We start from the raw sequence: 22,845 nt of genomic DNA on the forward strand, positions 1-22,845 counted from the left end.
TGCAAAAAATCAAACTCAGGGAATTTCTTTTGTCCTCCTTTGAATAGAAAGCCGTGTAATTCAGTGTACGGGCTTTCTCGTGCAGTTTCATGGTTCTTGTAACCCAAATCCTACACTGGCCTGAAGTGCCCCCCCATTTCACAGCATTTTTCAGCTGATTTAAAATGTACCTAAAGGAGAAACATTATTGAAGACCATCAATTACCAAGAGCTTTTGTCAAAGGTTTTGGTGGTCATTTTGAATGACCACAGAGCGCTGTGACCTCGGTTTTACATCTCATCCAAAAGACAGCGCCCTTTTACAACACAGCATCTCCGTCACTATACTGGGGCATTGGGACCCGCACAGACCTCAGGGTGAGCGCCCCCCCGCCGGCACCATTAACACCGCTTCCAGCTGGAAGCTTTGTTTTTCCCTGTAGCTCATCCTCATCCAGGTACTGACCTGGCTCACACCTGCTTAGCTTCAGTGGGTTTTCAGTTGCGAGTTGCAAGGGGATGCAAGTGATGGAGCCGCTCGCTGCAAAAGCCACTGCATTGGCCGGGAATCGAACCCGAGCCTCCCGCGTGGCAGGCGAGAATTCTACCACTGAACCACCAATGCTCAGTGCCTGGGCCTTCAAAAAAGACGCTTTTTTGGTGCTCTGTGCAAAACGCGTCGACATATGCTTCCAGCTGCAAAATGCCATTTGCGGACGCTGAAGAACTTATTTCCAAGGCAGCGGGTACAAGCGATTGGGCGTTTTAAAACCACCAGGAACAGCAAAGAGGCGCGCTTCTTTGCTTGTGCCGAAACACACCGACTGAAGGCGGACAACGTAGTCGGCAGGATTGGAACCTGTGCGGGGAGACCCCAATGGATTTCTAGTCCATCGCCTTAACCACTCAGCCACGACTACAGCAAGCCCCACCGCAGCTGCGTTCTTGCTACAATCTTACCTAGATCGCGAGGCGCCGGCGGAAGCCTATTTCAAAGTCGTTCTCCGTTTCAAAAAAACATTTCCAAAATACAAGCCTTGCAGACAGACACGCCTCAGAGGACTTAAGGGTGGCTTCATGTCGGAATGATAAAGTCTCCCCGTCCGGACATGAAAATGCCACTTTGTTACACACAAAAAAAGAATCAACAACAGAGAAATGCCCACAAGCATTTGAAAAGCCGCACCACGTCGCACTTGAAATAGCTCTTACATTAGTGGTAGATGCAGGAATCGCCTTTTTATTTACGCTCTTACCAACGCGATGGAAAGCAAAACAAAGCAAAGCAGAGCAAAACAAAACAAACAAACGAAAACCCTCACGTCCTGCACTTGCATATAACGCCGTTACGTGCCCAAGCGGTATTGTACGTCATCCTAGCACAGCATCCCGGGTCGTACGATATATGGGAACGAGCACACGCCATGAATCGTCTCGAATCACTCCCTACAGCTGTAAGGCGCCTTGAAGCGTGCACCCCCAACATTCTTCTTTGCGCATCTGTGAAAGGTAAACTCTTGAGCAAACTCTGAACCAGCTCTAAGGAAACTAATCCGATTAGACGTTACTTTGACTCATCCTTTAAGGGACCCTTGTTAATTGGAGAAATCAATGATTTCGAATGAATTCTGTATGCGTTAAAAGACAGCTATACACAGAAAACATGCAGGACACTGCTCATGATGTTTCCCGAGCCGAAACACAGTGCGTTTTTCCAAGCCATTTGACAAAGCCCGCCCACTGAAAACTGCAGCAGATCGTGTAAAGGCGTTCAACTTTGTAACTACTGCACGCACAGGAAGCAGAATAAATTCCTCTTTTCAAACTGTCAAAGGTTTGCTGCAGGACATCGCACAATCTCTTTTGAACGGGGACAAACGATTTCTTATGGGGCGCAGTAAGTACAGACGTTTATAAAGCTCCACTCATGCCGACGATGCAGCATGAAGAAGCGCAACCTAACGTTTGACAGACAAAAGCCGGGCGCCGCTACGAGCAATATGAAATCAAACTGACAGCACACGGCGTTTCGCGCTGACTCAAAAGTGATCTCGACAGACGATGTTCTCTGCATAACGCTGAAAGAGCTAAAGAGCGTTTCTGTTGAGACGTAACCCATTGGGCAAAAGACGTATAATATACGTCTATTAAACGCATATCTTAGACGTCTAAATGTGGTCTACAATTCGTCTAGAATGAAATTCTAATATACGTCTAAAGTTAAACGTCAATTATACGTCTATATTTAGACGTTCATTATACATAAATGGTTGGAGTTCTATTATACGGATAAATTTAGAGGACTATTATACATATATGGTTGGAGTTCCGGATAACTTTAGAGGTCTATTATACGTATATGGTTAGAGGTCTATTATACGGATAACATTAGAGGTCTATTATACGTATATGGGTAGAGGTCTATTATACATCAAAGATAGATTTTATAGGTGTAGAAACAAGTAAAACAAGCCAATGATTAGGTTTAGAAATGTATTCTGAAAATACACATTCACACCTGAAACATATGTATTTCAAATTATACATTGTATACAATCAATCAACAATCAACATATGGGCAATAATCATAAAAACACAACTAGTCTTAAACTTCAGCTACAAATTCTGGTAACATGGCAATATACAGTATAGTAATGACAAACAGAAAACTAATTACATTAACACACTAACTCAAAACCACATTTTGATTCAAATATACATTTTAAAATGTACAACTTCTATATTTCCAAGAAAAAAATATTACATAAAATATAAAATATTACAATGGAAGTTAAGACGATTTTTGTCCACTATTTGCAAACCCTGTCTAATTGTCCTAACAGTTAGAACCAAAAACCTATTATTTTCAGAGTCCAGATCTCTTGGCCCCCTGCCTTGCATATGCATTCTTCAAGTAACACATTGCATGCTCCTTTATTTCTTTTTCTGTTGATGTAGGGTGGGACTTCAGCACCGCAGCTAGGAGAAAATTATATAATATTACTTCCCAAATAAATAATGATTAATATCTTCTTTAGTATAATCTAAAAAATGAACGGTTTACTAAGCTCAAAGCTGAAATAAATGTATAAAATTTGGCTTGCATCATAGCAGTTGAGCAATAAAGTCTGTCCTAATTAAAGAGTACCCAAAGTTTGAAAGTACAACATAGAATAAGAATAAGAGAAACGGCAAAACGATTTTGTGTCATCTTCCCCATTCACACTATTTTATGTGCCATTTTTTTTGCTTATTCACATACTATTTTAATCAAAATAATATTAAGAAAGATCTGTATGTATTCAGATAGTATTATTATTGTTCATACTTACTCGTCAAAAGAGGATTGCTGAGATATTTTCGGATATACTTCTACGTTTGAAAAACGTGTCCAAAATGGTGACCAACGAATACTAGCAATGCATTGTGGTATATAACCGGAAAATATGATGGGTTCGATATTTTCTCAACGTATGCGTTTATTAATGTTGTCGATATTATGGTTGAAATTTAACATTGATAATACATCGCTGCTATGAGCTGATGTGCAATTTTAACGCATGCAAATATTAAGGATCGGTCACTGTTGTATGGTATTATATATAATGACATTATGGAATAGGATGGGGACAGGCCTGGCATCACAGGGGGAGGGGGGAATGTCGCCCCTTCAGTTTTGGGCAAAAAGATTTACCTAACTTAATTTGCACCCTAAAAAAATAGTTGTACTTTGTCAATGGTCAGACAACACTAAATGACACGAACAGTCACTCAGTCTGTTTGATGGGCAGGAGGGCTATCCGTCCAGGAACTGCACATATTATTGAGTGTCAACATTACGATCCTGTTTGCTCAGGTGGACCGATTCCTTGCAGTAGTTTATCATTATACTTAAAATCGTTATATAACTAGGACTAGTTATAGCAGTCTGTGCTTTCTGTTGGTTTTACAACATTTTTTTCTTAACGATTCAGAACGTCCATGTAGCTGCAAAAATGAACGCTTATGGTACTTTTCGCTCCAGGCAATACAAACCTTGAGAGTGACGAAAAATGTGAAACTGAACTTCATCGCAAATACCAGATTGCTAGTCGTTATCTTCTATCATGAAGCACTAATCAATGGCATAGCTGCGAGATTTCATTTGGGTAGCTGCACCGTACAGCTCCGTTTCAACCGAAATATCACTCCCCCCTCAGAATTTCAGACGCCCCCCTACAGATTTTTCCTCGGGCACCGCGCACTGATGGGGGACTTTTGTCAAGAAAATAAAAATAGAAACTCTATAGGCACTCAAACATTTTACTGTTTTTTTTCAGGCAGGTGGCAAGACCCCCTCAGCAAAACCCTTGTATGCCAAGCTGTGGGCATTGATTCGTCGAATATACGTATATTTACGGCGAAATTACGGCTATACGTATATATACGTCGCCTCGACGTATAATCAACGTCGAATTGCAACCGTAAAATCGACGACATGAATAAACGCATATATAACGTCGAAAAAACATCTAACACAGTGCCTGAGGCTTTTTACTGTATGTATCGTGTGTGCCGCAACTAGGAGTATACGGCACTCTGCACAGTGTACGAAGTAAATTATTTTCGCAGTAATTAATTTATTATATTTACTATATTTATTATACACGTGTAAATTAATTGCTGCGAAAATAATTTACTTCGTACACTGTGCAGAGTGCCGTATACTCCTAGTTGCGGCACACACGATACATACAGTAAAAAGCCTCAGGCACTGTGTTAGATGTGTTTTCGACGTTATATATGCGTTTGTTAATGTCGTCAATTTTACGGTTGCAATTCGACGTTGATTATACTTCGAGGCGACGTATATATACGTATAGCCGTAATTTCACCGTAAATATACGTATATTCGACGAATCAATGCCCACTGGGAACAAGCTCGCTTCTTTCTACCATGATGTCACCATGACCAAATCTGTCTTTAAACACCTTGCTCAGTCTCTAACGAGACTGTCAAAAATTGCTTTCGCCGATTGTATTGCAAACCGGCGGAAGCGGGGTATTGGGAAAAGTTTTCAACTAGCAATAATCCCGCCTCGGCTAAACCTCACAGGCTACGATACTGCCACTGCGCAAAGCTGACGGTTGCCAGGCAACCGCGGGGATCCTATGGAAATCGTTATCAATCGTCTCATGGCATGTCGTTGCTGTAACGCTTCATATTTGTCGTCTTCTTCTAGCTTGAGGTTTTGAAGAATTTCATGACAGACAAGGGCTCCGTTGGGAACAAAGAAACCCGTTGATTCTTTTCAGCAGCAGAAATACAACCCTTTAAATACAAGATGACAGAACAATGACGAAGGGCATGCCGGGAGGAACTCATGCACTACAGAGGAAAGGGGGCGGGCACGTACAGTTCACATTCAAGCCACAAGTACTCTTCTCGGATGTTGCACAAACAAATCCTAACGTCTTGAAAGCATTGCGGCATGTTTGTGTCCCACTTCCCGTGGCTGCAGGATGACTGACATGAACGGACAAACACAATCTGTGGCGTTTAGCGTGACATAGTCTTGCAGGCATCGTGCTGTCTCACTGCAATACTATACCGCTGGAGGAAACAGTCCATCTGGCCATGAAACTCATTTGAACGTCTAGCTACAGCAACTAACAATATCATGATTTATTCAGGATGTGTGGAATCAGCACGTCCCGGAGACAGCTTCCGAAATCGTGAGCATTCTCTGGTGGTAGGGGCGTTCAAGATGGCGCTCAGGTGGGAGGTAAAGTTTAGTGGTTGAGGATTTTTTTTGAGTTTTTCATGACCTGAATGTTAATTTTTGCTTTTTTTGACTACAGAAAAATAAGGACTTAACACTACTTGTTTAAACTTCAGTTATAATTGAAAGAAAAAAAAACGATTTTTTTTAGGTTTAAGAATTTCGATATGAGTAACACTGGGAAAACAAAAGAGAGTGCTGGGTCTTCGAAGGAGAAGTCTAAGAAACCTCAATCGTATATGTATAGCACTACAAGAAAATTGATGGCAACTAAAGGGAAAAGTGAAGCAGCTGGAGGGGACGTGGAAAGAGTGCTGGAGATGCGCTCGTACGCGAGCGTTCGCAGCCCAAGTGAGACTCAGCTGCCAGAGGAAGAGCCGGAGTCCCTGCCCAGCACACCTGTGAAAACCCCGGCAGCCAAGAGAGGAAGGGGCGACCTGACGCTGGAGGAGCTCCAGACCAACATCTTCAACATGATGGCACAGAGCATGGGTGAGCTGAAGGAAATGATTTGATCTAATACAGTCGAAATCGAAAGTCTTAAAAAGTCCATGGACTGTGTGTTTAAAGAGGTTGAAGACTTAAAGAGTGAAGTAAAAGTTCTTAAACAAGTAAATACCAAACAAGAAAAGCATATTAAAGAACTTGAATTGAAAGTGAACGATGTAGATAGATACCGTCGATGATGGAATTTAAAATTATTTGGAGTTAAAGAGGAACGTGATAAGGACCTTGTTGCAACAGTGAAGGGTATCTGTAAAAGGACCCTGCCGGACCAGGAGGACGTAATATCGGCCATTGACTTTGTTCACAGGCTCGGGAGAGCGAACATGTCTGGGCAAGTGCGCCCCAGATCGATTATAATACAGTTCACCAAGAGGACGGCGAGGGACATGCTGTGGCGAGCGGCGAGGGGGAATGAGTATTTGAATGGGAACAAACTGAGGTTTGCAGAGGACCTGTCTGCCGCGGACAGGAGCACCAGGAACCAGCTGTGGCCCCAGGTTGAAGCTGCCAGAAGAGAGGGGAGGAGAGCCTACTTTGTGGGAGCGAGGGCCTTTGTGGACGGGAAGGAGATTTGCTCCCAGTGACTGCTCAGTTAATGATTATGTTTGGTTATATTTGTTATACCAGTATATACTAGTGTTTCTTTAGTGTTAGTTTGGAATGGTGTAGTTAAGTGTTAAGGACTGTTATAGTTCTGGTTCTTTGAAAAACTCAATAGTTTAGACAGTCTTAGAGTTAGTTATTTGCTTTTGTGTATGTCTTTTTCATGAATGCCAGAGGTACTCGAAATGTTGTTAAAAGAAAAACTGTGTGCTGAGTTTTATTTTTTACAGGAAACGCATGCATGTTGAAACTAAAGTTTATAAATAATTGAGAAATATTAAAGCAAGGAAAATATGATACGTGTAAAATATACAATTTGATCACATAATTACTTAATTACCTCTGGTAGTTAAATGCTTTTTTCTGCTGCGTTTTTTTTCTCTTGTACATGACTCTGATCCTCTTGTTGTATTTGTATTTGTAAATTCTGTTTAATAAAAAAAAAATTAAAAAAGCATTCTCTGGTGGTGTCCTGCAGGCTTCCTGTGGGTGTGCGTTGGTGGTATAGTGGTGAGCATAGCTACCTTCCAAGCAGTTGACCCGGGTTCGATTCCCGGCCAACGCAGTGGCGAATGTTTTCAAATGCTGTCATGAGCCTTGGACTGTGACTAGCAAAGCGAAGCCTTTTGAAAGAGCTAAAGCACTGAAAAACGGAATTGAGGGAGAATCTTACAGGGGATTCTGAGCGGTGTCTGCATACACGCAGTCCGATACGGGTGCTGAAAGCTTGAGCTACTCTTAATGTCATGCTGGCTTTCCCCGGAGTAAATCTGTTACATTGAAAGAATGCTTCTCGCAGGTTCAAAAAGGGACCCTTGTTAATTGGAGAAATCAATGATTTCGAATGAATTCTGTATGCGTTAAAAGACAGCTTTACACAGAAAACATGCAGGACACTGCTTATGATGTTTCCCGAGCCGAAACACAGTGCGTTTTTTCAAGCCATCTGACAAAGCCCGCCCACTGAAAACTGCAGCAGATCGTGTAAAGACGTTCAACTTTGTAACTACTGCACGCACAGGAAGCAGAATAAATTCCTCTTTTCAAACTGTCAAAGGTTTGCTTTACGAACGCCGCAGGACATCGCACAATCTCTTTTGAACAGGGACAAACGATTTCTTATGGGGCGCAGTAAGTACTGTTACTGTCACTGCTCGATACCGACGTTGGCCTACTATACCATGTTCAGCCACTGCTAGAAAATGTACGGCTCTAGCACCGGAGCAAACAACAGGAGGGCCGATGTCGAACAGGCACACATGTCAGACATGGAGAGCGATGAGAATGGGATTCGAACCCATGCCTGCAGAGCACAATGGATTAGCAGTCCATCACCTTAACCACTCAGCCACCTTGTCGACGAAACTGGGCTGTCCGGACATGGGTTGGCGCGCTCCAGATGATCTTTTTCTTTTTTTCCCCACGTACTCGAGGGTCATTTTCCTGTTCCACATGTGATTTCAACATTTTCCTTGGGAGATGTCAAGCCAGCAAGCCACTGCTGTGGTTCAGTGGCCAGTGTGGAGTTCAGTGGCCCTGTTGTACACAGAAAGCACATTGAGCTCCTTGGACATGAAAAGTTCCAGATAAAAGCCATTTGTCATCCTTTCTCTTGGTGTCGATGTTGCTATTGTATGTAAAGGTGGCAACTTGCTCAGCGAGCAGGCGGAGCACACACCGAATGCAGATGTGTCTGAGTGGTGTGTCCAAGTGGCTGCAAAAGGACAACACTCCTGGGGCGCCGTGGCTTAGTTGGTTAAAGCGCCTGTCTAGTAAACAGGAGATCCCCGCCTATGGCTAGACTTAATTAAATGCAAGTATTCATTTCCTGTCTTTAACGCGACTTGTTTTTCTTAAAATGGATGCAACTTGCAAAACATGAAATACAAGCCTTGCTAATCAGCGCTAGCGGCTGGCAAAAAAAAGGAGTCAGCTATTTTTTTTTCTTTAACCTTAACCCTGCTAACGGAGAAGAGTTAAACGACCGAGTCTATGCAGCTTAAACGGTGCGCAAGTCGGGTTCTTAGCTGAAAGGGTGGTAAATCACGCTCACCCCAGTCCTTAATCTTTTAAAGAGGATACAAAATTGAACGTAGTCGCCACATCACATACATCCTGTTAAATGATAAAAAGGTAACATCTATCCTCGCTCCAGAGTAAATCTCACGTTGAGGGCATCTTTTTTTTCACTTTACCGTGAGTCGGGCTCGGCTGCACAGAGGAAAGAGCAGAGCAATGAGGTCACAGGGACAGGGGAGTCACACGCTGGCGGTTTGAATACGCGGAAGATCACTGAGGGATCCACAGTATGTGGACCCTCCTTCGCCATCAGTCCACACTCCGGACTCTGAATCCTGCCATCCGAGTTAAGATCTCGGCGGAACCTGAGGCGCAGTTCCTTCTTAAAACGTAATCTGGTGAGCATTTCTAGAATCGCACTTGTATAGATGCAGCCTTTAATGTGTTGCTAGGTTAAAATTGATGACTTCTTGTATTTCAGTAGGCAACTGCCCTCTTGATTTTGGATTTAATTTCTTTATTACAGGGGCGCTTTTATGAAGCCAAGGGACCAGGGAGCTGCCCCAGTACTGGGATGGCCAGTTCGAAATCATAGAAACTATTGTCAATTCCAGTCCCATGTCAGTGCGAGCAGGGATTTTGACATCTTGTTTTGCTATGTTCTGCACCAACAGGCAGGTGGCTCGGCCATTCCGTTCCAGTCTGGGGGTACAACAGACTGCTAGGTTCAGTCTGATAAACTGAGCTGATGGTTGGAAGAAAACCATCTCAGCGTCCATTCTCTGTCCCTTCTTTAGGACAAGGCGTACCGGAAACCCTGCTGTTGACGCAGGAACGATCAGGTCCGATTCGTTTACTACCTGGCAGGCCTGAGGAATCGTCTGACCTGACCGAATGTTCTCGGGGTCACCGCTTAGAGAGTGGGCATCTGGGTCCACCCGTTTCCACAGCACACTGTTTACTGTGTCCAGCTGGGCGCCCAGTCGAACCAATAGGTCTGCACCAATGCAGACCGAATGGGTCAGCTGAGGTGCTACCTGGAAGTAGTGAGCAAACTTCCTTTTTCCGATGGAGATGGAAGCTACACAGCTTCCTTTGCTCCAAATGGACCTATGAGGTGGGGGTGCCCACCACAGAACCTGTGACTGCGTCACCAGGGTCACCTGACAGCTTCGCGACAGGTCCTCGAACAGACCTTCACTGATTATGGACTTCTCAGAGCTGAGGCTAAGAATTACATCATCAACCTGCACTTCTGCCACCTGGACCCCCTCCCACCACCATGGGGTGGTAGTCCTGGACCCCCTGAGGTACCAGGGTGCACAGAAAGGACTCCCATTCATTACCGGACAGGGAGATCCACTCTTCTTCAGGGATGAAAAGGGGGTGTGCTTTACCTGGCGGGTCAAGCAGCTGCTCGGAGCACTGCTCCTGTAGTTGGGAGACCGTGGGAGTGCTGGCCTGGGCAGGACTTCCCTGTAGTTTTGGAAAGCAAGAAGAGACATTTATTCTCGTCCAGAGGAACCAGGAGGAACCTCCAACTCAGCTATAGTGTTCAGTGGGCACTGTGTGATCACAGCATAACCACTGAATCCCCCTTTTTGCTGTGCAACAGGCTTAGGGTTTTTGACCTGAGCCCACAATTTTCCACGCTGGCAGTCCACCAGAGGCTCCAGCCTGTCAAGCAGGTCTTGGCCAATGAGTAGTGGCTCTGTTTTTAACCTAGAGATGTAAACAGGATGCACCACGTTCATTGGCCCGAACCTAAGTGCCACCCACACTCGGTGTGTGATCCTGGCATGATCCTGGGTATAGCTGGAAATATCTATTTTACACGGTTCTACCTTAAGTCTGATGCCTTTTCCTTTCGCTACTCGTTTGAGCTCGCTGAGTAGATCGGCTGACATCAAACTAATTTCAGCCCCAGTGTCAATCAGTGCTTCTCTATCTAAGACGTTTTCAAGAGAAACCTTGATATAAATACGCCTTGCTTTGCCTTTCTGGCTGAGATTCCCTAAGAATTGTTGGAAGCCTGCCTTTTCTTTGACTTCAGGGGCGGGGTCAGCGCCCAACTCAGAGTCACAGCCTTCTTCCAGGCAGGAACCCTCCCACCCAATCAGATAGACTGAGGGAGGGGCTTGGGACGGATCCCCGCCTCCTCCAGTGAGAAGGGGCGTGGTCCCCCTAAGCTCATTCACACTTCTGGCATTCGGTGCGGAAGGTTTACCCTGTCCTGATCTCTCAGGCAGGGCTTGTTCAAGCCTGGCCAGGCGGGCTGCAGTCGACTCCCTTCGTCCAGTCTTATGATAGACTCTGCCTGAGCCCTTGCCTTCCCCGTAGCGCTCACGGCGGCTCTGACGCTTAGTGCGGTCCTGCCTGCCTATTTTGCGCCGGGGCTTAGCGAGCTCAGGAACCTCAGCTGCCTCGAGCTGAGGCGAGTCGTCAACCCTGCTGGCTTTAGTGGCGAACACGGCCGTTTTAGCAGGTTTTCGCTCTGAGGAAGCAGAGACTTCAGCTCCCCAGGCTTTTTGAGCCAACCTTCTAATGTCAGCCATTTTCATCGCTTTTGCATCAGTGTGCATCACAATCATTTTCCTGACTGAGGGATGCAGATTAGCAATGAATAAACCTTTGAAATTCACGTTCTCTTCGCAACCCTCTTCATTCCGCCCTGCAAAATAAGTGCGCCTAAGCCTCTGATAATAGTCGCGAGGGGCTTCAGCTTTTTCGTGCTTAATATGGTGCACAGCAGCCACGGCAGCTATGGGATCGATAAAAGCCGAAAATTCTCCGATCATTGCCTGACACAGCTCCTCAAAGCTATTACAGACCTCCGGTCCTTGTCTAGACATCCACTCGTGGACCGCTCGGCTGGTAGTTTTCCTTACTTACATAGCCTTTTCCTGTTCGGACGCTTCGGGCATAAACTGCAAAGTATATCTCAGCTCATCGATGTAGGTCTCCACATTATTCCCTGACACTGACGGGTCAAACCTTTCTACATCTTTGGCTAACTGCCTCAGGGAGTGGAGGTTAATTTTTACGGTTTCTCCGCGGGCAGGGAGACGGCCGTGATCAGGAGCAGGGGGTCTATGCCTGAATTGACTCGCCCTTGCGTTTCGCGCAGGACTCAGCGATCTCCCCCATGCCGATCCGACCACAGACCCTGGCCGGGAGAAACCTCCTCCCGGCGCGCTGGGTGAGCGCTCCGGGCTGCTAGGTGGGCTGGCATGCAAGTGGGATCTAGTCTATTTTGCTTCCAGTACGGCAGCATCTGACTCCTTTTGCCTTTCCTGGCTGAGCTCATTTAAACTCACAATTTCTTTTTCTTTTTCTTTCGAGCTCGCTTCCAGGTCTCTCCTAGCTACCTCAGCCGCAGTTTCTCTAGCAGACAAGTCATCTAATTTACCTAAAACTTCCCTGAGTCAGTCTTCACTTTCCTCATTTTTCACTCTCTTTTCTCTGATTATATCCAACAACTCGACTCGCTCCGCCTTATATCTTTCTAGCGTTCCCTGAAGCTTTTGAAACTTTGTCAGCTCGGACAAAGACAGTTCCAGCTGTTTAGCTAGATTTAAGGTGAAACTCGATAGGACCAGAACTGCGTTCACAGACACTCCTGTGTTAAGCTGGTTCGCTACCTTAGCTACTAAATCTACTTGCAGCTTCTCAATATCATCAAAGTTCAACTTTTCGATACCACTCCAGTAACCAGGATTGTCGTCGCTAGAAATAGTACTTATAAGCGACTCCACTTCAGACATTTTAGCAGCCATTGTCATTACGTCAGAGAAACTTTAAGAGTATTACTTTTTTTTTTCTTTTTCCAAAATACAGTATGGAATCTAGACACCCGAGCAGATGGATTTCCAATCAGCACACGTTACACTAAACGCTAGAAAACAGGGGGATTTCTTTACGCAGTTATCAGCACACCCGGTATTCGCGTATAGAAGCCGCGGATTCTCATTTCATTCTAAACTCGCCCACCCAGGGACGCCATTAAATGTAATGGTTTGATGGGTTTACTGAGACAATTATTAATTGTAGCAGTAATCACAAGGTTGTTTGTTGGGGCTTTTAGAAAATCAATCGTCAGAACAACTAACAACGCACACACAGAGGTTCAATACACTAGATACATTTATTAATATAAATTGTGCACCAAACATATACTAGTCTGCCTGGATACGAGTGGCAGACCTTACTGTGAGGGTTATCAATATACAAGGTATATAATCCCGAAGAGATGCAAACACAAAGAGATACACAACAGAGAATATATGTCAATATAAATCGTTCGGTTACCAAATCGCTAATCAGTGTTATTACCCACTGTTACTCTAAACTCGGAAGTAAATACATTACTCATGAATTAAATTGATAACAACTTGTGTTGAGGTACAATTAAATTCTCGAGACGCAATGTAGAACATGGGGTTTACTTATCCACTGTGTATGGATTTGGAATTTCCCGGCATGAACACCAAACCAGCTGACAGGCTCTGTTGCAGCCTCTGTTCCAGCGGTTGTCCAATGGGTGTTGTCCCGGCGTCCTCTGGCTACCGGCCAACCAGTCAAGGTGCAGCTCGGAGTAGGACGGGCGGAGGAATCTGACTGCGGCGCGCAGGGCAGTCGTTGCTCCGAGGGGATCTACCAGCAGTCCGGCTGGCTGATAGAAAGTCTCTATGCACAGAGTGTGACCGCGAGTCCTCACAAGTCACTCTTGTGCCTGGGAAGAAGCTGGTTCGTTCCCGGTCCAGCACTGCTTCTGAATAAGCTATTCAGGTTGTCGACGAGGGTCCAACTGTAGGGTCCAACTGTCCAACACAAACACAATCTGTGGCGTTTAGCGTGACATAGTCTTGCAGGCATCGTGCTGTCTCACTGCAATACTATACCGCTGGAGGAAACAGTCCATCTGGCCATGAAACTCATTTGAACGTCTAGCTACAGCAACTAACAATATCATGATTTATTCAGGATGTGTGGAATCAGCACGTCCCGGAGACAGCTTCCGAAATTGTGAGCATTCTCTGGTGGTGTCCTGCAGGGCGCCTGTGGGCGTGCGTTGGTGGTATAGTGGTGAGCATAGCTACCTTCCAAGCAGTTGACCCGCGTTCGATTCCCAGCCAACGCAGTGGCGATTGGTTTCAAATGCTGTCATGAGCCTTGGATTGTGACTAGCAAAGCGAAGCCTTTTGAAAGAGCTAAAGCACTGCAAAACGGAATTGAAGGAGAATCTTACAGGGGATTCTGAGCAGTGTCTGCATACACGCAGTCCGATACGGGTGCTGAAAGCTTGAGCTACTCTCAATATCATGCTGCCTTTCCCCGGAGTAAATCTGTTACATTGAAAGAATGCTTCTGGCAGGTTCAAAAAGGGCCCCTTGTTAATTGGAGAAATCAATGATTTCGAATGAATTCTGTATGCGTTAAAAGACAGCTATACACAGAAAACATGCAGGACACTGCTCATGATGTTTCCCGAGCCGAAACACAGTGCGTTTTTCCAAGCCATCTGACAAAGCCCGCCCACTGAAAACTGCAGCAGATCGTGTAAAGACGTTCAACTTTGTAACTACTGCACGCACAGGAAGCAGAATAAATTCCTCTTTTCAAACTGTCAAATGTTTGCTTTGCGAACGCTGCAGGACATCGCACAATCTCTTTTGAATGGGGACAAACGATTTCTTATGGGGCGCAGTAAATACAGACGTTTAAAAAGCTCCACTCATGCCGACAATGCAGCATGAAGAAGCGCAACCTAACATTTGACAGACAAAAGCCGGGCGCCGCTACGAGCAATATGAAATCAAACTGACAGCACACGGCGTTTCGCGCTGACTCAAAAGTGATCTCGACAGACGCTGTTCTCTGCATAACGCTGAAAGAGCTAAAGAGCGTTTCTGTTGAGACGTAACAAGCTCGTTTCTTTCTACCATGATGTCACCATGACCAAATCTGTCTTTAAACACCTTGCTCAGTCTCTGACGAGACTGTCAAAAATTGCTTTCGCCGATTGTATTGCAAACCGGCGGAAGCGGGGTATTGGGAAAAGTTTTAAACTAGCAATAATCGCGCCTCAGCTAAACCTCACAGGCTACGATACTGCCACTGCGCAAAGCTGACGGTTGCCAGGCAACCGCGGGGATCTTATGGAAATCGTTATCAATCGTCTCATGGCATGTCGTTGCTGTAACGCTTCATATTTGCGGCCGGACACTTCCCGCCCCCCAAAGAAAAGAGCGCCAATCAGACAGGCGGAGACCGAGGACTCGCAGAGCAGACGGCCACAGTCGCCGTAATAAGAGCGATTGTGAGTGGTTTTGTTTTCTCTCTTTGACCAGCCCAGCTGTGCCCCACCCGAAGGCAGGGAAGCACAAAAATTGTATGGAACTCATTCATGCTCCTCTCCATGGAAATCTTTAGTAAAAGGCAAAAGATTTGTACGAGATGAAGAGAAACCAGAGTGCGTGGCTGGACAGCTGCAGGAGCCCAGGCTGCCTTCAAGGCCTCTGCCCTGCCGGTCGTGGTTGGCAATGCACCTGGCCTTACAAACGAGCCAGTGGGGCCCGTTCAGCTCCGGGCTCATCGCCTGCGGCTCTCGGCTTACCTGGCAGGGGAGATACCTTGATCAGCCTGTAGTTGGAGTAGTTGGATTGTTTTCTTGTTTTGTGGAAGCAGTGTTTGTTTTGCAGTTTGAGATGGCAACCTTTGGATCCCGCAAGAATGCTGTACGTTTTGAGCTTTTGGATGACCTCTTCATGGATCGTATGCAGTTCAGCAGAAAAGTGTTACAGAAGGAACTTGGCTTTGAACCTCGGCACTTGGATTTCATCTTCGCTCTCCCAGGTCAGAAAGCATTTGAGGTTGTTTTTGCTACCTATTCTCCATTTGAACAATGTGTGGATGTGTTTGAGGCAAAAAGAGGGAAAGTTCCTGCCCTTGAGAAGATCAACTTGCAGCCTCTGACACAGAGAGAGAGGAAAACGGTGCATGTTGTTATGTTCTCGGAACTGGCAAAGACGGAGGACATTCACACCTGGCTTAAGCAGTACTGCACCGTCCACCATGGAACTGAGGTTAGAGATGTTGACGGTATAAAAACAGGAGCAAGGAAATTCGAGGTTCGCTTGCTACCGGACAATGTCAATGGAGGCTTAAGGCACCTGCCCTCTACAATCCAGCTGGGCGCCTGCAATGGCTATGTTTTTTATGTGGGACAACCAAAGGTGTGTCGGCGCTGTGGTGCTGTGGGACACCTGGCATCGTCCTGCACTGTGAAATGCTGCAAGACCTGTGGCAAACAGGGACATTTAGCCTTTGACTGTTCAATGCTGCCAAAGTGCAATTTATGTGGCTCGGAAGGACACGTTTTTAAGAACTGCCCTCACACCTACGCCAATAAACTCAAAATGAGAAAGGATGAGGCAGTGCTTGTTTCAGCCAAACCGGCCCGAAAAGCCAAAGCAAACAACAAGTCAAACAAAGAACCCTTGTTGGACAAAGAGTCTCAGCCTCCAGCCAGGATCAGTCCTGCTGTGGCTCCGGGGCCGGTGGAAGAGAAATCCACTACGCCCCCACAACCGCAGACTGCACCAGACAAGCACGAGGGTTTGAAAACCCCCGAGAACAGCGAGGACCCCTCCCCCACTCCTGCTCCTCAGAACGAGGGCCAGTGTGGGGCCCCCAGGTGGAGCGGGTCCAGCGACGATACCCAGGATTCAGCGGAGCTGCTTTTCTCAGACTCTGCAAGTGCTACAGATGCCCTCCTCTCCTCCATCCAGTCCATCACGGAGGATCTGCAACAGCTGGTTGGTGAGGGGGAAGAGGAGACTGGTGCATCGGCTCCACCCCTTTCCCCTCAGTGCTCCCAGGAGCTGGACTTGAGGAAAAGGAAAAATGACTCTGTTTTCTCCCCGAGCGAGGAGGAAGGAGAGCATGGCGATGGGGACAGCTGGAACCCCTCCACCCCTCCTTCTACCCCCTTCCTTGAAATGGACTCCGTGAATGCTTTTACTGCTGCCACCCTGATGAAGGCTCATTCAGAGGATGGCTGGCAGGAAATTGGTAAGAAGAAAAAGAAAAAGAAGAAGGTAACTGGTGAGACCGAAGAGAAATGTGTTTTGTAAAGACTGGTTCCACTTTCTTATGTAATATGGCTCTAAACAAAATTTCTCTTAACACCAGAGGTATCAATGACAGAGTTAAATGCCAGTGTGTCTTTGATTACCTCCAGCAGAGAGAGGGAGATGTGTTGATGTTGCAGGAGTGTGCTTTAGCCTATCAAGAGAGGTATAAAAGCTTTGAAGATAGGTGGGATAAAGGGCCTTCTGTTTGGTCAGGGGACAATAACAACAGAGCCTCTGGCGTGGCCATTCTTTTCAAAGGATGGGCTTTCAAATTGAAAAGTATTCAGAGGGTCATAGATGGCAGGTTGCTGTGTGTGAATGTGGAATGGGGCACCGTTAACCTGCGGCTAATCAATGTGTATTGTCCTACTGACGTGGGAGGAAGGGTGGAGCTACTCAAGGCACTCTCTCCCCTATTGTTAAGTAACACAGACGTGATAGTGGGAGGGGATTTTAATTGTATCTTAGAGCACACAGACAGGCAGTCTAGCTCTCCGATAAAATTGGATTCCAGCTCACTGGCCCTGCAAAACTTAGTTCAAGACTTTAAACTCTCAGACACATATAGATGTATATATCCCACAACAGCAGGATATACATGGTCAGGGAGGAATAGCAGCTCCAGAATTGACTATTGCTTTGTCTCAGAGAGAGTGAAAGCTGTTGGGGTCACTCTTCAGCCTGTCTTCTTCTCAGATCATCAGGCTTTAGGGTGTAGAGTGGAACTCCAGGGCGGGACTGTCTTTGGCCCAGGCCTCTGGAAACTCAACACAAAGCTGCTAGAGAACGAGGGGGTAGTATCCCGCTACAAGGAGAAACTATCACAGTGGCTGTCCTTGCAGTGTCTGTACGGGTCAGTAGGAGAGTGGTGGGAGGAGGTGAAGATGAGGACAAAGGCCTTTTTCATGGCTGAGGGAAGGAAGGCTGCTGCCAGACGGAGAGGAGTGCTAGCCAGGAAACAGAGGCAGCTGCAGCGTCTCTACACGATGCTGCACAGTGGCTTCGATGTGCTCGAGGATATCACCCTTTTAAAAAAGGATATCCGGAGCATAGCCGTTGAAAGTAGTCGAGGAGTGCTGTTAAGAAGCAGAGTGCAGTTCTTGGAAGAAAATAAGAAGTGTACTCGCTTCTTTTTCAGGAAAGTGGTAGGCTCCAAGTCTGTCATGGAAAGTGTAGTTGATGAGGAGGGACGAGAGAGAACAGAGCCGAGTGCTATCCTCTCCTGCACCGAGGCCTTCTACTCAAGACTGTGCAGCTCTACAGAGTTAAAGGATGAAGAAATTCATTTTTTTACCTCAAAGCTAGAAAACGTTTTGAGTGAAGAAGATAGGGAAGTACTTGAGAGGGATTTGACAGTAGAAGAGCTGAGACAGGCTATGGAGAGCTTACAGAAGGGGAAAACTCCGGGTGCTGACGGGCTCCCTAAAGAATTTTATTGCACCTTTTGGGATCTGCTTCAGGATCCGCTACAGCTCCTATTCGAGGAAAGCTATAAGACAGAATTGCTGCCTGACTCCTTAAGAGAAGGCACTATCTCTCTCTTGTTTAAGAAAGGAGCAAAGAATGACATAAAGAACTGGAGACCCCTCAGCCTGTTAGGCGTGGACACTAAGATCCTGTCCAAAGCCCTTTTCCTGCGCCTACAAAATGTAGTGGCCTCACTGGTAGGGAAAGAACAGACTTGTGGGATAGCAGGACGCCTGATGAGCGACAACCTGGCCTTGTTGAGGGATGTCTGTCTGTACTCTGAGGATCGCTCCCTCCCTCTGTGCATTTTAGGTGTAGACCTAGAAAAGGCCTTTGACCTCCTAAACCGGCAGTACTTTACATCGGTACTTGAGCACATGAAGTTTGGCCCCATCATGAGAAAGTGGATTAACCTGCTGTACACAGGTAGCAACAGCAGAGTCATGGTTAATGGCAATAGATCACGCCCCTTTGAAGTCTGTTCAGGGGTGAGGCAGGGCTGCCCATTATCCCCCTTGTTATTCGTTTTGGCTATGGAGCCCTTAGCCTGTGCCTTGCGCCAGGATCAGGCCATTAATGGGATACCAGTGCCTGGAAGTGGGGGAGGAGAGGTAAAGACATCTCTATACATGGATGACGTCACCCTACTCCTCTCTGACAATGCCTCAATTAGCAGAGCTCTGCAGTGCTGTGATCGGTTCTCTTTGGCTTCCTCTGCAAAAATTAACACATCTAAGAGTGAGATTTTTTATCAGAACTGGAGGGAGCCAAAAGAAGGACATGATCTCAGGCTGCAAGAGAAGATAATTAATTTACAGGTGCCATTCCCCGGCATTGTGGCCATTGTCGGTGCTCACACGCGATAAGATAAGGCGGAGGAGAGCGGGGCATGCCCAGCGCCAGACATTCAAGGAGGGGGCAGTGTGAGGTGAGGTGAGGTGAGGTGAGGTGAGGTGCGACACGCCGGAGCCCCGACGCAGCTAATGCAGAGCAACTGTTGGACTGGCATCGAAAGGACGTGTGCGCACGGAGCGAGCCTTCCCTGCGGCGGAGCGCGGGAACTTTCTCCCACCTCCCGCTGCAGGAGTTGTGTGCGCTGCAGCGGTGCCGAGAGAAAAGCACAGAAGGCAGCAGGCTCTGGAGAGCAGGTAAGAGACGGAGCCTTGTGGGCAGGCGAGCAGGCCCGTTTTTTGGAAATTGCTGAAAAGGTTTGTTCGGTGTGTGGCAGGCGCACGTCGCGAGCTTGCGTGGCGATCTGCCGGTCTGGAGTTATGCAAATGAGGCCGAATTGCATCCCGGGACATGCTGCGAATGCGCAATGGCGACTGCAGATGTGTAGGAAACGGCGCGCTCGTTTTCTCGTTTTGCCCACACTTTTGAGTGTTAGTGTGGCGTGTGAGTGTGCGAAAGAGTGGGCCCAGCAGGAGGCGGTGGCGTGCGGGGCGAGGAGGTGGCCTAGGCTGCGCAATTTGTGCTGTGGGTGCGGGCCTCTTGCAACTTGGTTTATTTGGTTTATTTATGGTTCGCATAAATAAAACCGGAAAAGAGGAATTTATTCTGCTTCCTGTGCGTGCAGTAGTTACAAAGTTGAACGTCTTTACACGATCTGCTGCAGTTTTCAGTGGGCGGGCTTTGTCAGATGGCTTTTAAAAACGCAATGTGTTTCGGCTCGGGAAACATCATGAGAAGTGTCCTGCATGTTTTCAGTGTATAGCTGTCTTTTAACGCATACAGAATTCATTCAAAATCATTGATTTCTCCAATTAACAAGGGTCCCTTAAAGGATGAGTCAAAGTAACGTCTAATCGGATTAGTTTCCTTTGAGCTGGTTCAGAGTTTGCTCAAGAGTTTACCTTTAACAGATGCGCAAAGAAGAATGTTGGGGGTGCATGCTTCAAGGCGCCTTACAGCTGTAGGGAGTGATTTGAGACGATTCGTGGCGTGTGCTCGTTCCCATATACCGTACGCCCCGGGGTGCAGTGCCAGGATGACGTACAATACTGCTTGGGCACGTAACGGCATTATATGCAAGTGCGGGACGTGAGGGTTTTCGTTTGTTCTTTTTGTTTTGCTCTGCTTTGCTTTGTTCCGTGGTCAAGAGGCGTAAGGTAAGTTGTAATCCAGGGAGTACACTGGTGGCAAACAGTCCAAGGTGAGAGGTGAGGTCCAAAGTCGAAAAGGCAGAAGGGGAGTCCAATATCCAGAATAAAAGAAGTAATGGAAAAAACGCCAGGTAGAGCTCTCAAGGAGTAGACTCAATACCAGCGGGAAGCAGGTAAAGATGGTAAAAATAGCACTGCGTACCGCACGGTGGAGTGTGTGCAGGTGGGTTAACTCGTGCGGCGGCGTTTGTTAATAATCACCCGCTGCTGGTGCTGATTAGATTGCTTAAGAGTTGGTCTTAACTGCCTGGCGGTCATGACAAGCTCCTCTTTAAGCTGTGGTTTAGTTTTGCATTCATGTGTTTCTAGAGCAGTTATTTATGGGGGTGGGTGGGTCTTTCACAGAGGCTCAGGACAAATCCCCTGCATGAAAGTCTACTGTGTGCGTTCAAACAGTCACAGGTCAAGAGCCAGGCAGGAGGACAATGGACAGAAGAAGCAACAAACTAAAAATAAAAGAACGAATATGAAAAAGCCACCATCTTTTTCTTTTTGACATTTTCCGACTTTCATGCAAGCCAGGACAAAGTTGCTCGTAGCTACTTGTGGATTCAAATACTCTATCGAGTGCTTTGATGAGTTTTTGCAATTTGATTGTCGTCCTGTCAGCCTGTTTCTGTTTTTTTTTTTCAATCTAGGGATGGAAAGTATGAGGGAAATGATGGAGCAATCAATAACCGCTCCGGAAAAATGGCAGAAAGAAATGGTCCGTCACTAAGGACATTTGTGAAGCAGAGGAGTGACATCACCACAAAGGCGACACATTCTGCTGATGGTTTTGGTGAATAATGATTGAGGCGCGTTAAGAGAAAGGTAGCTGTGTCAGCATGCGTAGGCTGCAAAGGATCAAGCAAAGGTTTGCTCCATGCTGAAAAGAGAAGAAAAGAAGCACAACGTTTCGACCTTGGAGCCTTCTGCGCCATTTTCTTTAGCGGTGATGATGTTTACATTGGAAAAACTGAGACATGCGTCCCTGGGTGGGCTTGAACCACCAACCTTCCGGTTAATGCCGAATGCGCTAACCGATTGCACCACAGAGACTGACGGCCGCTTGAGCTCCCTACATTTGCAGGTTTATGGTCAAAGAAAACAATCACTTGCACTTCTTGCAGCCGGCAATCTTTTTCCACTGACAACCAAGAAATGGATTTCATCTTTCACAAGCTGTATGGATTTCTTCAAAAACAAGTTATTCCAGAAAGGAAATGAATTCTTGCATTAAACTGAACCAAGCTGTACATGTTTGTCTGAAATGAGACATTCGGCACAACAAGACACGGAGAGAGGCACCGCTGGTATTCAGACCCAGGATCGCCTGCTTACTAGGCAGGCACTTTAAGCCACTAGGGAACAGCGCCAGCAGAGCACCGCCCTTTTACAGACACTTGGACACATCTGTGTTCGGTGTGCACTTAACCTGCTCTCTGAGCCCGTTGCCTCCGTCCCATTTAATAGCAGAACTGACGCCAAGAGAAATGATGAGAAATGGCATTTATCGGGCACTTTTCATGTCCAAGGAGCTCAATGCCCTTGACACCTCCCATTCTTTGGCGACACCATTTTTTCTTTTAATTTCTATACTTATTGATAGAATAAAAACGATATGTCATGTACTGTAAGGGAAATGTCTCTTTTCATGGGGAAAGCTAGCACCAGCAAATGTTGTGTTTAGAAGAAGTGATTTAACATGACACGTGACCTAATTTACCGGAGCAAAAGCTCACCCAGCAAGCCCTGCTTTACTTCTACAGGAGAGAAGTACTGTAGAGTCTGCAAGATGTTCAGCTGGGTAGCTACGTCAGCATGCCTCGGCTGCAAAGGAACAAGTAATAGGTTTATTGCATGCTGAAAAGAGAAGAACGGAAACACAGTGTTTCGGCTGTGAGGTCTTCTCACACCTGAAGAAGCCTCACACCTGTAAAAGGCTCCATGGTTTTCTTTCTTCTCTTTTCAACATGGAATACACCTATTGTCTGCAAGATGTGACAATTTCATGGTGTTTTGGAAGAAAACCTTTTTTCTTTGAATTCAAAATCAATCGGAATTTCAGCACGACACATCAACACTTTTTCTTTTTTAAGGAGATGATATTTTAAACCTGATAAAAATAGTAGGAAACACAAGTTTCTTGCTGTGAAAATTTAGATGGGGAAGTGTACTACTAGTAGCAGTGTAGAGCTCTCTGTGGTGGAGTGCAAGCACATGTTCTAT

At 46.3% G+C, this 22,845-nt stretch overlaps 5 non-coding genes across 5 annotated transcripts; 1 reads left to right on the top strand and 4 right to left on the bottom strand.

Moving 5' to 3' along the window:
* Positions 1-533: 533 nt before the first annotated feature.
* Positions 534-604, bottom strand: trnag-gcc (transfer RNA glycine (anticodon GCC)). Its single transcript has one exon. It is a non-coding gene; the product is annotated as a tRNA-Gly (tRNA).
* A 4,355-nt stretch (positions 605-4,959) lies between these two features.
* Positions 4,960-5,101, bottom strand: LOC138226914 (U4 spliceosomal RNA). The gene has a single exon (XR_011184762.1). It is a non-coding gene; the product is annotated as a U4 spliceosomal RNA (small nuclear RNA).
* Positions 5,102-7,344: 2,243 nt separating this feature from the next.
* trnag-ucc (transfer RNA glycine (anticodon UCC)) lies at positions 7,345-7,416 on the top strand. Its single transcript has one exon. It is a non-coding gene; the product is annotated as a tRNA-Gly (tRNA).
* A 7,441-nt stretch (positions 7,417-14,857) lies between these two features.
* LOC138226915 (U4 spliceosomal RNA) lies at positions 14,858-14,999 on the bottom strand. The gene has a single exon (XR_011184763.1). It is a non-coding gene; the product is annotated as a U4 spliceosomal RNA (small nuclear RNA).
* Positions 15,000-15,229: 230 nt separating this feature from the next.
* Positions 15,230-15,346, bottom strand: LOC138226923 (U5 spliceosomal RNA). Its single transcript, XR_011184770.1, has one exon. It is a non-coding gene; the product is annotated as a U5 spliceosomal RNA (small nuclear RNA).
* Positions 15,347-22,845: the final 7,499 nt, after the last annotated feature.

This window comes from Lepisosteus oculatus, unplaced genomic scaffold, assembly GCF_040954835.1.
Source record: "Lepisosteus oculatus isolate fLepOcu1 unplaced genomic scaffold, fLepOcu1.hap2 HAP2_SCAFFOLD_188, whole genome shotgun sequence".
Taxonomy (NCBI): Eukaryota; Metazoa; Chordata; class Actinopteri; order Semionotiformes; family Lepisosteidae; genus Lepisosteus; species Lepisosteus oculatus.